This window comes from Papaver somniferum, chromosome 3 (genome assembly GCF_003573695.1).
Source record: "Papaver somniferum cultivar HN1 chromosome 3, ASM357369v1, whole genome shotgun sequence".
NCBI lineage: Eukaryota > Viridiplantae > Streptophyta > Magnoliopsida > Ranunculales > Papaveraceae > Papaver > Papaver somniferum.
In genome coordinates, this window is record NC_039360.1 from 77,210,839 (window position 1) to 77,227,842 (window position 17,004).

Genomic DNA, 17,004 nt, shown 5'->3' on the forward strand with positions numbered 1-17,004 from the left:
GTGTGTCAACCAGGAAGCATAGCATCCTTTACTACCAGCCTTATTCGCTTTCTCCATTGCAGCTGTCAAGACATGAGAAACGCGGTCTCCTCATCTGAAAGATCCCCAGGAAGATTGCCCGTGATCGGGAGATGCATCAGAGCCGCCACGTCTTCCAAGGTAATGGTAAACTCTCCCCATCTACATATGAAAGTGTGAGTGGGAATGCACCAGCGAGCAAACAGAGCCACAATACCACTTGCGTCATGATAAATGAACAACTCTCCAGAAGCTTGAATAGCTCTCGTCACCTGCGCCTGGTCGAGCATAGTCCTCACATGGGGAAAACCCAACATATGCCTCGCCCAGCCGGCAAATTTCTCCAAAGGTCGTCGAGAAAGCTTAAACTCTATGATTGATGAGGCGAAGACCCCTCGTTCAAGACAAAATCGAATCACTGTCTTAGGAGTCACCAATTTCTTCTGAGTAACAGTTCTGGGATTTATCAAAAGACGATACACCGGAGATTTCAAATGTTGCTCAGCTCCTGGAATATCTTTTTCAAAGAATGCATCATCTATGTTTGGGACATTATTAATCCCAGGAGTTTCGTCTTCGTCTCCCCCAACGGAAGTTTCATCCATACATGTCTCATCTCTGGAGATACCATCATCAATGCACATCTCTTCCCTCGAGGCGCCGTCAGCTTGGGAATTGGATATCTTTGCTAAGTAGCTGAAAAGGTTCACACTACATTCTACTTCAGTATGCCGTCCAGATATAAATCAAGAAAATACAAGCACAAATGGTAACTCTTAACTCTTACCTTTATACTTCCACTAACAATAGTGATAGTAATGCTAGAGTTAACACCTCAAAATCGTTCGTCTCTTCGAAAACTGCAAAAACAAACGAAACTTTATTTAATTTCCGAAACTGATTTTTCATGAAATCACGGACACAATTTTCATAATGTGAACATTCACACAACTGACCTTTGAAGTTTACAACAATAAAATATTTCATCATAAATATATTGTCTATCTTCGAAGGTTCCTCAAAACCCACGTTTCTGTTTTTCAAAAAACAGCAATTAATGCAACTTGCATACATAAATTCTCAAGATTTTATTTAATGAAAACAAACTCATGAAATAAAAATATCATCATATTTTGCACAATATATGTCACGGCTGCATATACATATATAAAAAATTATTCCTTCGTATCGTCGTTATTTGTCTTTAAAACGAAGGTTTATTTCAAAAAATATTGTGAAAGCTCACATCTCATACATATGATAAAGTTTTGTATTTACATGAAAGCTCATAAGCAAAATTTTATCACTGGACACAAGTTCATCATACATATTTTCCTTCGTGTCATCGTTATTTGTCTTTAAAACGAAGGATTATTCCGATTTCATGAAAATTCACTTCTTTTATGATGAAACCTTGGTACATGAAAGCTCATACACTAAGTTTTATCACTGGACCTAGGTTCATATTAAAAAAAAATCTCTCCTAAATCAGGGATTATAGTTAGTTTTCAAAACTAACGATCGAACGAACATACGTTTTCAAAAACGAGGGTTTTTTCATAAAACTCACACTAATATACACACATGTATATAACTCAAGCATGAACAATTCATGAAAAAACATAGCAAAAAAAAAAAAAAAAAATGCACCTGTCGGCGCCGGCCGGAAGTTGGCCGTCGGTCGGACGGAGGTGCTCCGACGAATTTTTTCGCTTCTTCCCTGGCGACGTGAAGGTGATGAAGTAAAGGGAGCTACTGGTCGTGGAAATAAAAAAAAAGGATTAATTCCCTTTTATCAATTTTATTTCCAAAACCTAATTTTACAAGGTTTCCTTATTGGGCTCGGCCCGCAAATCCTAAACGACCATGGTCCCATCATCCAAACCAGCGGTTCAACACCAATTTATGCTCATCAAACGATGCTCCAATCATGACATTGAAGCCTTCATCAAGTCGTGGTTTGCTCATGCTCTCTAAATCCGGTAACATCTCAGCTTACGACTAAGTTCAATTACTGGTATTATTATTTATGGCCGGAAAATCACCATTTAATGCTGACTGAGGAACACAGCTTTCCTCAGTAAGCAGGGGACTTAATGTAGATGGTGGATTTTCGACAAAGGCTAAATTCGTAAACTCATAATTATACGAAGCTCTGATTCAGCAATCAGACGTGAGTATCGAGACACGGGTCTCTCATCGAATTCTCAACGGAGAGTACTTTCTCTCAGAGTACATGTAGATATGCAGTCTCACGACTGGACAACGGCATATCTCATGAATACTGAATACTTTCAGTGATTATTTCTATATAGCATCACGAGATGGACGGCTCCTAGACAGCTTGCTCTGCTAGTATAGAGCGATGACGTCTTCAGGAACAAACAACAAGTTTACCCTGACTATATAAAGGATATGACTTACCGGCAAGCTCGTATCAGGATAATTAATGCTCCTAGACAGCTTGCTCTGCTAGTATAGAGCCACAAAGTTAATTATTCCTAATTGCAATCGCTCTATTCCATGGTCGAATCCACGACTGGTCCCATGGAATGACAATAACAATTGTTCTGATTCTATGATCGAATCCATGACTTGATCTCATAGAATAGCAATAACTATATTATCTCATTACTCCGATTTCATGATCGAATCCACAACTGGTCTCATAAATGGTAATAGAAACCTTAATTACTCGATTCTATGGTCGAATCTACGATCCCATGGAATGGTAATGCTCACTTTATTATTTGAATTCGTAGTCGAATCCTCGGCTGATCCTATGAATTAATAATAAACATCTTATTACTCAGTTTTGTGAATTATTCTCCACTGAATTCCACAATTAGTAATAAATAATCAACAACCGGGCGTCTGAGCTACCTCTAAGTAAGCCCCGATTCAAATGGTGAAGGTGTATTCAACGATGATACACTAACAGTCACCGCACGAACGAGTATTTCAAAAATACAACGAAACGATGAACCTATGCAAAATAGAGAAGAAAATAATAAATAATTAAAAATATTGACCAGGGTGCTGGGAGCACGGACACACGACCGACCGACCGTCGTGGTCAATCCCACGCCAGTTTTATATTTTTAATGCATTTTTATTATTTTCCATGATTTGATGAAAATTCTCTCTTTATCAAATCTCCTTCGTCTCGAGGAAACTCCTCGGTTTCATGGTACTTCCATAAATCCATAAAAAAAAAAATATAAATTAAGGAGGAGTGTGGGGCGTGACCATTGGCCAACGGCCATGCCTTGGTCCCAACCGGCCCCACACCACGGTTCCTTATTATTATTTTATTATTATTATTATTTCTCTAATTTCATGAAAAAACTCCTTGATTTCATGGTATTTTTGCACAAATCATCAAATAATAAAAAATATAATTATGAAAACTTGTGGGACCGGGCCTTGGCCGGCCGGCCATGCCCTAGCCGGTCCCACACGCCCCTTTGTTTTATTATTTTATTATTAGTTTTCCTTTGATTTCATGGTATTTCTCTCAAATTAGGAAAAATTCCCTCAAATCATCAAAATACCTAAAAATATTAAAAAATTAGGAAAACTCGTGGGACCGGGCCCTAGCCGGCCGGCCATGCCTTCCACGGTCCCACACGCCCTTTTTTTATTATTTTAATATTTTTTGCTTCCTTGAACTCATGAAAACTCCTTCAGTTCATGGAAACTCCCTAAATTCATCAAATTTCTCAAAATTCATGAATTTTTCATAAATCATCAAATTTATAAAATTAGGGAAACTCGTGGGACCGGGCCCTAGCCGGCCGCCATGCCTTCCCGGTCCCACACGCCCTATTTTTATTATTTTAATATTTTTTGCTTCCTTGAACTCATGAAAACTCCTTCAATTCATGGAAACTCCCAAAATTCATCAAATTTCTCAAAATTCATGAATTTTTCATAAAATCATCAAAATATTATAAAATTAAGGAAAAGGCACCACGGGACCGTGATCATGACCGTACGACCATGCCTTGACCACAGGGTCCCACGCCTCCTCATTCCTTATTTTATAATTATTTTTCATCATCTCATGGTGTTTTCCTCAGTTTCGTCGAAACCCTTATTTTGGCATATTTTCTCGAATGGATGCTCGATTGCACGCCAGAAAATATCAAAATTCTCAGGACTGAGATGTGGATGCCTTGGGAACGAGCACGCTATCTTGAACGACCAAGATTGGCTCTTTGGCTCACGGAAGCCGGTCCCATCAATTTTCTCAGTTTTGACCTAATTTGCACAATTGCTCGTATTAGGTCCAAAACTCTTCCAAACACTTTGGATTTTCATGAAGTGATGTTCAGGCGGTCACGTGACAACCCAGGGCCGGTTTCATGACTCCATGGTCGGTCCCTCGCCTCGTCATAATTAATTAGGTTTTCTCACCTAAGACGAGCATTTTGGATAAATTATTAAGCCAGCATTTAATCATTCTTCCACCAACAAATCGTCAACTCTTCAAGAGATCTTTGTATTTGCTCACGTGAGCATATGGACACTACATGGTTGACCACGGTCCCATGTAGTCGCTCCCTCCTTCGTCCCATGGTTAAATTCCGACGAACCATGAATTGATCATCAATTGATCAAATTAGGGTTTCTGAATCCAAGGATCATTCCATTCCAACCTTAATAATTTTACGACGACCTCATGGTCATTAATTTATTAATTATGCTCGGTTCAACGACCAGTATTCTAATTAATATTTTTGGTACGCTGCCAATAATCCATCAGATGAGCAACACATGCTCAGACGATCAAATATTCAACAATTCATCACATGAGCAACACTTGCTCAGATGATAATATTTCAATCAAACCAAGGAATATTGGTTCAACAATCAATATTCAACCATCGAATGAGCAATACTTGCTCACTTCATCGTAAGAATATACCTCTGTCTCATGACATGTTCAATTCATGAGTTTCAGAACATCATGTTCAACTCAACACTACATGGACTCATCGTCCCATCAAACCACGAAGTCATCAATTGACTAACAAACCACGAGACGTCAATCGTGTCACTTGGGGGGATATCACTTAGGGTTTTGGTCTGGCGGTCTACGGCACGTGTGTTCAAACACACGATGGAATGTGAGCAAGTCGTGCAATCAGTTGAAGGAATTCACGAGGTAGTGGGTGGAAAATCGACCAAGTCTCCACACGTTGAGCAACTGGTTTCAAACACGATCTCCACTTCCCCACTCCTTGATTCCATCAATTGTCACACTTCATGGAATCATGGTGTCTACAATTTCAGCAATATAAATAAGTCTCTGAATCATGATTAAAGAGGCATCAACGGTATCATCAATCTCACGTCTCATCGACAACACGAGATCATCAACTCATCAATTGAGCAACTACTCTCAATTGAGCAATTTCAATCATTCAGAGCTTATCATATTCAGAATTCACACACCCACAATCTTTGATTACCATTGATTCCACACATTTCCAAGCTTCCCTCCTACAGATCAACCCATCATCTCTTGTGACCGAATTTACTCTGGAACGGTCATTGTCTTGATTTAGGCCGGAGTACTACAGATTGATCTCTCGAATCTAAAGCACCCCATTTGCAGCGGCGCATCTGTGTGAGGTTTAACATTTCGCTCGGTTCGAGGAGTCTCCTCCGTACGGTCGTCTCCTCAATCCCTTAAAAACCAGCAAATCGTTTTCCCCCTTCTACAAGCCTGTACGGGTACTTCGTGCATGCCTCACTATTAACACTTGGAGATTCGTGTTACTCTGCTGACAGAAACATCCAGTCGTCATGCCACACTAATAATGAGAGTTCTGCGGGAACAACACAGGAATACAAGGCTAGTCATGCATTAATTAATAATGCTATAAATTCACAGGGTATATGGGATTGTTGCTACATGATCCAACCTGGATGAATTTTGTGTATTTAATTCACAGAATACTGGGATTGTTGCCACATGCTCCATTCTAGGTGAATTAGTAAAGTGAAGAGGTACTCATTACTTATCAAACAGCTCTATCCTCTGCAGGATGTCAGCGTATCAAATTTGGTTTTTACAATTTTAGCCCTGAACTAAAATCTACTATCAACATTAAGTCCCCTGCCTAGCGCATAATGGTTACACTATTGTGGGGTAGGCATGAGATGGTGACGTATACAACGTAAAAAGAAAAGACAAAGGAAGTTTACCTGGAGGGACTCTGGCCGGCCGTGTTGGCAATCGTCCGTGTGAGTACGCCAGGTGTGACCACGACCTTGGTGGGACCGGTTTCCTCCTTCAGGTATTTGACCCAAGAAGGGAATAGAACTTGTATGCTCCTCTTCCCATAGAAAACCGTGCATGTAACCCTGGACGAATGTGGACCCCACCATGTATATGCTTCGACCAAACGTCACCCTGTTGCACCTGTTTAATAGGCATGTGGACCCGCCTACTTCGCTCAACCGTGGGACTCATCATGCGCCTTCTTGATCGAACGTGGGCTTGTTGTGCCTGCTTCGGTTAAACGTGGGTCCACTGCGTGCCTGCTTCGGTCGAACGTGGGACCCGATGCGAGCATGCTTGCTTCGAACATGGGCAGCTGTGCATGCTTCGATCAAACACGGGTCCACCGTGTACATGTTTCAAACGTCGGCCATGTCCTGCGCCTGCTTTGCCCGTACGGTTAATTTGCTTGATCGAGTGTCATCCTTGCTACTTCGACCAAACACCGACCCTGCTATCTTGACCAAACACCGGCCTTGATGCTTGCTCCGCTCGAACGTGGGACCCACCGCGTGCTTGCTTTGCTTAAAAATGAACCTTGTGTGCTCAAATGTGAATGTGGGTCCTGCAAAGAGCGTTGAAGCAGCTTCTGGAGCGAGCAGGTCCCGGAGAGAGCGTTGAAGCAGGCTTCTGAAGCGAACGTGAAGGCGGCTCATGGAGAGAAGCAGGCTTCTGAAGCGAACGTGGAGAGAGCGTTAAAGCAGCTTCTGGTGGAGGGAGCGTTGAAGCGGATTCTGCTGGAGAGAGTGTTGAAGCGGCCTCTTCTTCAGTTTGGTTTCCCCTTACGAATTACATGCTTCTTGATTGACCATGTCTCTTGTGTTGAAGAATTTCTTGACTGACGACGAAGGAATTTCATGCTGAGCCTCAGTCCCCAAGCGTGGTCTACGTGGCTCCATCTTGTATACCGATGGGTCTTTTGCACGTAGTGGTCGTTGGTATGGTGAAGCTCTGGATGGTATCAATCGACGAGGGTTCTTGGAAGCAGCTGTGATCAGAAGAGACTGGCAGGGAGAGGCGTGGTGTCAACTTGCACGAACTTGGCACCCTCTTAAGTCCCAGGTGTAATCTCCTTTGGTAACGCAACTACTTCTTCCACGGGAGACAAATTTTGAAAGCGTCTCTCATTGATGTGGTTATCGTCGATCCAGATATGGAATATCTTGGACGTTGTTTCATCATTGTGGCAGTCGTGCATGTGGTACTAAAGTTGAAGTTGGAAATTTTGGACGCGCATGATGTTGTATCTCGGTGGCTTTCCTCTTACTGCTTCAGCGAAACTGGTTCTTTCTAGCAGGGCATATGCTGTTGTAGATGAGCATTCAACAGCTTCACGAAGTCCAGAGGATGACCAAAATCTCAGATTCTCCAACATAGCACGATAGACATGCACTATCGCCTGATAGAGTGATTCACCCGGATCTTTCTCGACATGGCGCGCGGACATCGTTATCTTCTTGAGGCTGCTTCCTTGAGGTATCGGCTCAGGTGGAAGATTGCCGTCATAGAGCGTTGATACATTGCATCGGCATTCTTTAAACCAAATGGCATTACAGTATAATAAAAATTTCCGAGAGGAGTTCGAAAAGCTGTCTTACTTGCGTCATGCTCGTACATCCTTATCTGATTGTACCCGCTATATCCATCCATGAAGAAGAACATATCGTGTTCGCTGATGGAGTCTACTAACATGCAGTGTTATGTAGAGGAAAATCGTCTTTGGGGCAGCATTTTTTCAAGTCTCTGAAATCCAGGCAGCACCTGATCTGTCCGTTTTTCCTTTCACCGGGACCACATTAGCCAACCTGGTCAGATGATGGATGAGCTTAATGAAGCCAGCAACAAGCAACTTCTGAATATCATTCTTGATTTGCTCTTCTGACTCGTGCCTGAATTGCCTCGGAGATTGCTTGATCAGCTTGGTTCCAGGTATGACATGTAGATGGTGGGTGACCAATTTTTCATCTGGACCGGGCATTTCTTCATACGTCCAAGTGAATATGTCCCGGTATTCTTTGAGAAGTTGTACAAGCTTCGTGCGTTCATCCGTACACAAGGTTGAGCTGGTGGAGATAGGCTTAAGAGATTCCTCATTCCCGATGTTAACGTTTTCGATCTCATAAGTTGTGGAGTTGGTGTCGTCTTGCAGCTGTGGTGGAGCATCCAACACCTCTTCCTGTGGATCGTCATTGTTGTAGCATTCCGTTGGGCGGGGAGACTGGGTAACAGTCTCTCCTGCTCACTGCTAACAGCGGCGTCAGTATACGATTTTCCTTTTCTGGTCAAGGCTTTCCACAAAAATTCGTTCCCTCTTAGCGTGAGTGTTGGTTGCGGCTTCACCGGATGAAGAAGAACGCCTTGTCAGCAAAGATGCATCGTGGGGCTTAGCCCTCAATGATGCGAGTCGGTCCTCCTCCTGAATTGAAGCCCACGTGGGGAGTGGGATGCAATGAACTTTGTCTGATCCTTCCTGCGGATCTTCTCTTGGTTCAAATAATTCCACTCCACATATCGGTGCATAGGGAGACAGCGATGCAGGGATACGAATGACTTCTTTATTCAGCATAGTCTTCAGGCACTGGTGATATGTCGAAGGGACAATCCTACTGCCATGAAGCCACGATTTCCCCAATATCATGTGGTAGTATGTCTCTCTTTCTATGACTTCGAATTTCACCTTTGACTGGACGGGCCCTACAGATAAATTCAGGTTGACATACCCGTACGTGTTGGTTTGGTTTCCCTCGAAGTCTTTCATTGTAGTAGGCTTCCGTACGATCTTTCTCGAGCGAACCTTTGTCAGGATTTTCTTAGGGAATCACTGACAACCGCGGAATAACGGATCTCGAGATATTATGATGAATAATATGTAAACCAAGCACAAGCAACCATGAAAATACGAGAAAGATAAATCAACTCACAAGACACAAGATTTATAGTGGTTCGACCAATACATACAACTTGTATATATTGTCTACCTCCACTTTGAGCCGCACCAACTCAAATCCACTATGAAGAAAAACGATTACAACGTCGTGTGAATCCCATCAAACCCTTGGTTATACCGCAAAAATTACCCGAGACGATAACCTTGTCTCTTGTTCCTCACCAATATGCTCTTACAATGAAACCCTAGCTTTAGCCCTAAAAGCTATACAAGAAATCTCTCACCGATCTCTTAATCGTTTTTTACACAATGTACATAATTCTACAAGGCCTAACTACCTATTTATATAGGTTACAAACTTGGCCACCAAGAATTCTAACCGGTTTAGGAAACCCCTTCCCTAACTAACCACGCTAACTCTAGGAAATAATTAATTAGTCTTCAATAACTAACAATCTCCCACTTTGAAGACTTATTGATTGTCTTTCATTCTTCAACTTTGGATTGACGGTGCTAAAACATCTTCCTTGTTAGTGCGGCTCCCCTCCCAGATCCTCATTCTGAGAGACCAACTAAATCCTTGCAGAGCTTTAGCTTGTCTGATGTAACTCCCTTGGTAAACATATCCGCCGGATTCTTCGAGCCGAGAATCTTCTCGAGCTTCAACTCTCCTTCTTCTAAGAGATCCCGACTGAAATGATAACGAATATCTATATGCTTCGTCCTAGCATGATATGCTGAGTTCTTGGCTAAATTTATAGCGCTTTTACTTTCGCTAAACAAAACACTATCTCGTTGTTCCTTTCCCAACTCATCTAACAAACCTCATAACCAAATCATCTCCTTGCTCGTTTCTGCTACTGCTACGTACTCCGCTTCCGTAGTAGACAATGTTACCAACTTCTGTAAACGTGAGTTCCAACTCACTGCAGTTGACCCCATAGTATAAACATAACCGGTCGTACTTCGCCTTTTATCTACATCACCTGTGAAGTCTGCATCCACATAACCCCTCAAGATAGAACCACCTTTTCCATAACTCCACTTCATAGCTTCCCAGTGTTGTTTTCGTAGGTTGCTTGCATATCTACTCACTACTCCCACTTGCATGTGCAATATCCGGTCTCGTGCACACCATAGCATACATTAGACTCTCAATAGCTAAAGAATATGGTACGTTATACATGTACTCCTTTTCTTCCTCTGTCTTCGCACTCTGCATACTTGAAAGACGAATTTGACTTCCAAGTGGAGAACTAACTGGTTTAGCATTCTCCATATTGAACCTTTTCAACACTCGTTCAATATATTCAGCCTGACTAAGCATAAGTACACCCTTAGCTCTGTCTCTTATGATCCTCATACCAAGAATCTGCTTTGCTTCATCAAGATCTTTCATAGCAAACTCACTTTCTAATTGTTTCTTCAAATTCTCAACTTCTTGTAGAGATGTTCCGGCAACCAACATATCATCCACATACAGTAATAATATGATGTATTCAGAACCACACCTTTTGAAGTAACAACAATGAATTGCATTACACCGTGAGTAACCACCTCTATGCATGAAGTTATCAAACTTCTTGTACCACTGTCTCGGGGCTTGTTTTAAACCATACAAACTCTTCTTTAGTTTGCACACCATCTCTTCCTTGCCTTTTACTATGAATCCTTCTGGATGCTTCATGTAAATTTCTTCATCTAGGTCACCATGAATAAAAGCTGTCTTTACATCCAACTGTTGAAGGTAGAGATCTTCAGAAGCCACTAGACTTAACACTACTCGAATAGTAGTCATATTCACAACTGGAGAAAATATCTCGTTGTAATCAACACCAGGTTTTTGATGGAAACCTTTCACAGCCAACCTCTCCTTGTATCGAGTATCTCCATTTGCTTCAGACTTCATCCGATAAATCCACTTATTATGCAACTCCTTCTTACCTCTTGGTAATTTTACTAACACAAAGTGTCATTCTCCTCAAGTGAATTCATCTCATCTTCCATAGCAAGTTGCCACTCGCCTGAATCATCAGCCGCTAGTGCTTCTTTAATATCTTCAGTTTCACCTCCATCCGTAAGTAATAGATAATTCAGAGCATACCTTGGGTTTGGTTTTGGAGTTCTTGATGATCTTCGTACTTCTTGTGGAACTATAGGAGTAACTCCCACTGCAGCAGAAGTCTCTTCACCTTGTACTTCTCTGCCATCAGCAACACCGTGCCCTTCTTGTACCACACTTTTTCCGGAAACATCATCAATATCGATATATAACTCCTTATCGACGTTGCTTGATCCGACATCTTCAACTTGTGTTTTATTCTTGTCCTTGTACAGCTCATTCTCATTAAAAGTGACGTCTCTACTTCTGATAACTTTGTGACCCTCGTAGTCCCAAAGTTTATACCCAAAAGCATCATTTCCGTAACCAAGAAATATACACTTCTTTGCTTGAGCACCTATCTTAGACCTCTCACCGGGACTAAGATGAACATAACCAACGCAACCAAAAACTTTCAAATATGAAAGATTTACCTTTTTGCCAGTCCAAACCTCCTCTGATATCTTCATATATAATGTACTACTAGGTGTCATGTTAATTAGATAAGCAGTCGTCTATGTTGCATGTGCCCAGAAGGTCTCGGGAAAACCAGACTGCAACCTCATGCACCTTGCACGTGCATTCAACGTACAATTCATACGTTCTGCTACTCCATTCTTCTCTGGCGTCCTTGGAACTGTCCTCTCCATTATTCGTAGCACATAACTGTAAGTATTCTGTTTTGTCATACTCACCACCGTTGTCTGACCTTAGATACTTCAACTTCAGACCAGTTTCTGTTTCAACCAAAGCTTTCCACTTATTAAACACTTCATACACCTCGAACTTATTCTTCATGAAGTAAAGCCACACCTTCCTTGAGTGATCATCAATAAAGGTGACATAATATTGGAACCCGCTGTGAGATGCAACATCAATTGGACCGCATACATCCTTGTAAACCAAATCAAGTTTTGTACTTCTCAAGTCTCTTCCTCCTCTGCTGAAACTAACCCGTTTTTGCTTTCAAAGAACACAGTCTTCACAAAAACTCATATCAACAAACTTCACCTTAGGTAGATATCCTCCCGAACATAGAATCTTCATGTTCTTCTCACTCATGTGTCCTAATCTTCTATGCCATAAGTTAGTGTCTTCACTACTATTAGCCACTGCTAAAGTAGTTCCATTTGAAGTCCGGTATAGAGTACCGACTCTAACTCCACAAGCTAATACCATAACTCCTTTCTTGACTTTCCAATTATGTTTCGTAAGCACAACTTCACAGTCATCATCACAAGCTTGGCCCACAGACACCAAGTTCTTCTTCACATTTGGAACGTGTCGTACATCTTTCAATTTCCATGTTGAACCGTTGACTTTCAAGATTACATCACCCAAACCAATGATGTCGCATGCTTCACCATCACCTAAGAATACTTGGCCATAGTATCATTCTTTATAAGAGATCATAATACTCTTACCACATGTCGCATGGATAGAAGCTCCCGAGTCTATAATCCATGACTCATCTTGCTTGTCCTCAGAGAGTAGTACAAAACCTTCAGTAATCACCTTCTTGTTATCAACAAGGACCTTCACCGGTTCCGCAGCTGCAACTACGTTGACCTCTTCTTGATTACCTTTGTTTCCACCATTATTAGCACCTTTGTTTTCCGGACAATCGCGTTTGAAGTTTCCTACTTTCTTACACGCCCAACACTCAACAACACCTCTAGTCCGGGATTGAGATCTCCCCCTAGATTACCCTCTAGACTTCCATATAGTCTTGTTGTTGTTCCTATTTGAACTCCTGCCTCTATCTTCTTCTTGCATACTTAAGGTCGAGCTTGAAGTACTAGAACCATAACCTTGTTCTATTCTTCTCTCCTCTTCAGCAATTAACCTTTGTCGCACAACATCAAGCTTCAACTTCTCGCTCCCTGCGGAATTGTTAATGGTTGTCCTTGCAGTCTCCTAACTCTTTGGTAATGACGACAACAACCGTAAAGCTTGAACTTCATCATCAAAAGTAATACTAACTTTTGAAAGATAAGAAATAATTGATTTAAACTTCCCAAGATGTGATGAAATCGCTTCGCCTTCTTGCATCTTCAGATTAAATAATTGTTCACACAACATAATCTTTCCCGAGGCTGATGACTTTTGATACAACTTTTCAAGTTTATCCATAAGATCCATCGTACTAGTTTTCTCTTGTACGTTATTGTAGACTTCCTCCGTTAGACATCTACGGATCACGGATACACACTTGTGATCAAGAGTTATCCATTCATCGTCTTTGCGTGCTCCCTTTTTCGCAACTCCACCCAATGGATCAGCAATATCTTTCTCATATAGGTAGTGTTCCATCTGAGACATCCAAAACGAAAAGTTCTTCCCATTAAAAACTTTAACCCTAGTGTAGATGGGGAAAAACGATTTGCTGGTTTTTAAGGAATTGAGGAGACGACCGTACGGAGGAGACTCCTCAAACCGAGCGAAATGTTAAACCTCACACAGATGCACCGCTGCGAAGGGGGTGCTTTAGATTCGAGAGATCAATCTGTAGTACTCCGGCCTAAATCAAGACAATGACCATTCCAGAGTAAATTTGGTCACAAGAGAGGATGGGTTGATCTGTAGGAGGGAAGCTGAGAAATGTGTGGAATCAATGGTAATCAATGATTGTGGGTGTGTGAATCCCAAATGTGATAGGCTCTGAGTGATTGAAATTGCTCAATTGAGAGTAGTTGCTCAATTTATGATTTGATGATCTCGTGTTGTCGATGAGACGTGAGATTGATGATACCGATGATGATGATTCAATCATGCTTCAGAGACTTATTTATATGGCTGGAATTGTAGACACCATGATTCCATGAAGTGTGACAATTGATGGAATCAAAGAGTGGGGAAGTGGAGATCGTGTTTGAAACCAGTTGCTCAACGTGTGGAGACTTGGTCGATTTTCCACCCACTACCTCGTGAATTCCTTCAACTGATTGCACGACTTGCTCACGTTCCATCGTGTGTTTGAACACACGTGCCGTAGACCGCCAGACCAAAACCCTAAGTGATATCCCCACAAGTGACACGATTGACGTCTCGTGGTTTATTAGTCAATTGATGACTTCGTGGTTTGATGGGACGATGAGTCCATGTAGTCGTTGAGTTGAACATGATGTTCTGAAACTCATGAATTGAACATGTGATGAGACAGATGTATAGTTCTTACGATGAAGTGAGAAAGTATTGCTCATTCGATGGTTCGCTGGATATTATTGTTGAACCAATATTGAGCAAATATTCCTCATCTGAGCAAGTGCTGCTCATGTGATGAATTGTTGAATTTTGATCGTCTGAGCATGTGTTGCTAATCTGATGGATTATTGGCAGCGTACCAAAAATATTAATTAGAATACTGGTCGTTGAACCGAGCATAATTAATAAAATTAATGACCATGAGGTCGTCGTAAAATTATTAAGGTTGGAATCTGGAATGACGATCCTTGGATTCATAAACCCTAATTTGATCAATTGATGATCAATTCATGGTTGTCAGAATTTCAACCATGGGACGAAGGAGGGAGCGACTACATGGGACCGTGGATCAACCATATAGTGTTCATATGCTCACGTGAGCAAACACGAAGAACTCCTGACGAGTTGATGATTTGTTGGTGGAAGAATGATTAAATGCTGGCTTAATCATTTATTCAAAAATGCTCGTCTGAGCCTTAGGTGAGAAAACCTAATAATTACGACGAGGCGAGGGACCAACCATGGAGTCATGAAACCGGCCCTGGGTTGTCCCGTGACCGCCTGACGATCACTTCATGAAAATCCAAAGTGTTTGGGAGAGTTTTGGACCTAATACGAGCAATTGTACAAACTAGGTCAAAACTGTGAAAATTGATGGGACCGGCTTCCGTGAGCCAAAGAGCCAATCTTGGTCGGTCAAGATAGCGTGCTCGTGTCCCCAAGGCGTCCGTGTCTCAGTCCTGAGAATTTTGATATTTTCTGGCGTGCAATTGAGCATCCATTCAAGAAAATATGCCAAAATTAGGGTTTCGACAAAACTGAGGAAAACACCATGAGATGATGAAAAATAATTATAAAATAAGGAATGAGGAGGCGTGGGACCTCCGTGGTCAAGGCATGGTCTCCCGGTCGTGATCACAGTCCCGTGGTGCCTTTTCCTTAATTTTATAATATTTTGATGATTTTATGAAAAATTCATGAATTTTGAGAAATTTGATGAATTTTGGGAGTTTCCATGAATTGAAGGAGTTTTCATGAGTTCAAGGAAGCAAAAGATATTAAAATAATAAAACAAGGGCGTGTGCGACCGTGGAAGGCATGGCTGGCCGGCTAGGACCCGGTCCCACAAGTTTCCCTAATTTTATAATGATTTTATGAAAAATTCATGAATTTTGAGAAATTTGATGAATTTTGGGAGTTTCCATGAATTGAAGGAGTTTTCATGAGTTCGGAGAAGCAAAAAATATTAAAATAATATAAACAAGGGCGTGTGGGACCGTGGAGGCATGACCGTCCGGCTTGGGCCCGGTCCCACGAGTTTTCATAATTTTTTAATATTTTTTAGGTATTTTTGATGATTTGAGAGAATTTTTCCTAATTTGAGAGAAATACCATGAAATCAAGGAATTTGATGAATTCAAGGAAAACTAATAATAAAACAAATGGACGTGTGGGACCGGTCCCACAAGTTTTCATAAATTTTTTTTTATTATTATTTGATGATTTGTGCAAAAATACCATGAAATCAAGGAGTTTTTTCATGAAATTAGAGAAATAATAATAATAATAAAATAATAAGGAACCGTGGGTGTGGGGCCGGTTGGGACCAAGGCATGGCCGGTTGGCCAATGGTCACGCCCCACACTCCTTTCCTTAATTTTATATTATTTTTTATGGATTTATGGAAGTACCATGAAACCGAGGAGTTTCCTCGAGACGAAGGAGATTTGATAAAATGAGAGGATTTTCATAAAATCATGGAAAATAATAAAATTGCATTAAAAATATAAAACTGGCGTGGGATTGACCACGACACGGTCGGTCGGTTGAATACACCTTCACCATTTGAATCGGGGCTTACTTAGAGGTAGCTCAGACGCCCGGTTGTTGATTATTTATTACTAATTGTGGAATTCAGTGGAGAATAATTCACAAAACTGAGTAATAAGATGTTTATTATTAATTCATACGATCAGCTGAGGATTCGACTACGAATTCAGAATAATAAAGTGAGCATTACCATTCCATGGGATCGTAGATTCGACCATAGAATCAGAGTAATTAAGGTTTATCTATTACCATCTATGAGACCAGCTGTGGATTCGATCATGAAATCGGAGTAATGAGATAATATAGTTATTCCTATTCTATGAGATCAAGCTGTGGATCCGATCATAGAATCAGAATAATTGTTAGTGTCATTCCATGGGACCAGTCGTGGATTCGACCATGGAATATGAGTGATTGTAATTAGGAGTAATTAACTTTGTGGCTCTATAATATCAAAGCAAGCTGTCTAGGAGCATTAATTATCCTGATACGAGCTTGCCGATAAGTCATATCCTTTATATAGTCAGGGTAAACTTGTTGTTTGTTCCTGAAGACGTTATCGCTCTATACTAGCAGAGCAAGCTGTCTAGGAGCCGTCCATCTCGTGATGCTATATAGAAATAATCACTGAAAGTATTCAGTATTCATGAGATATGTCGTTGTCCATTCGTG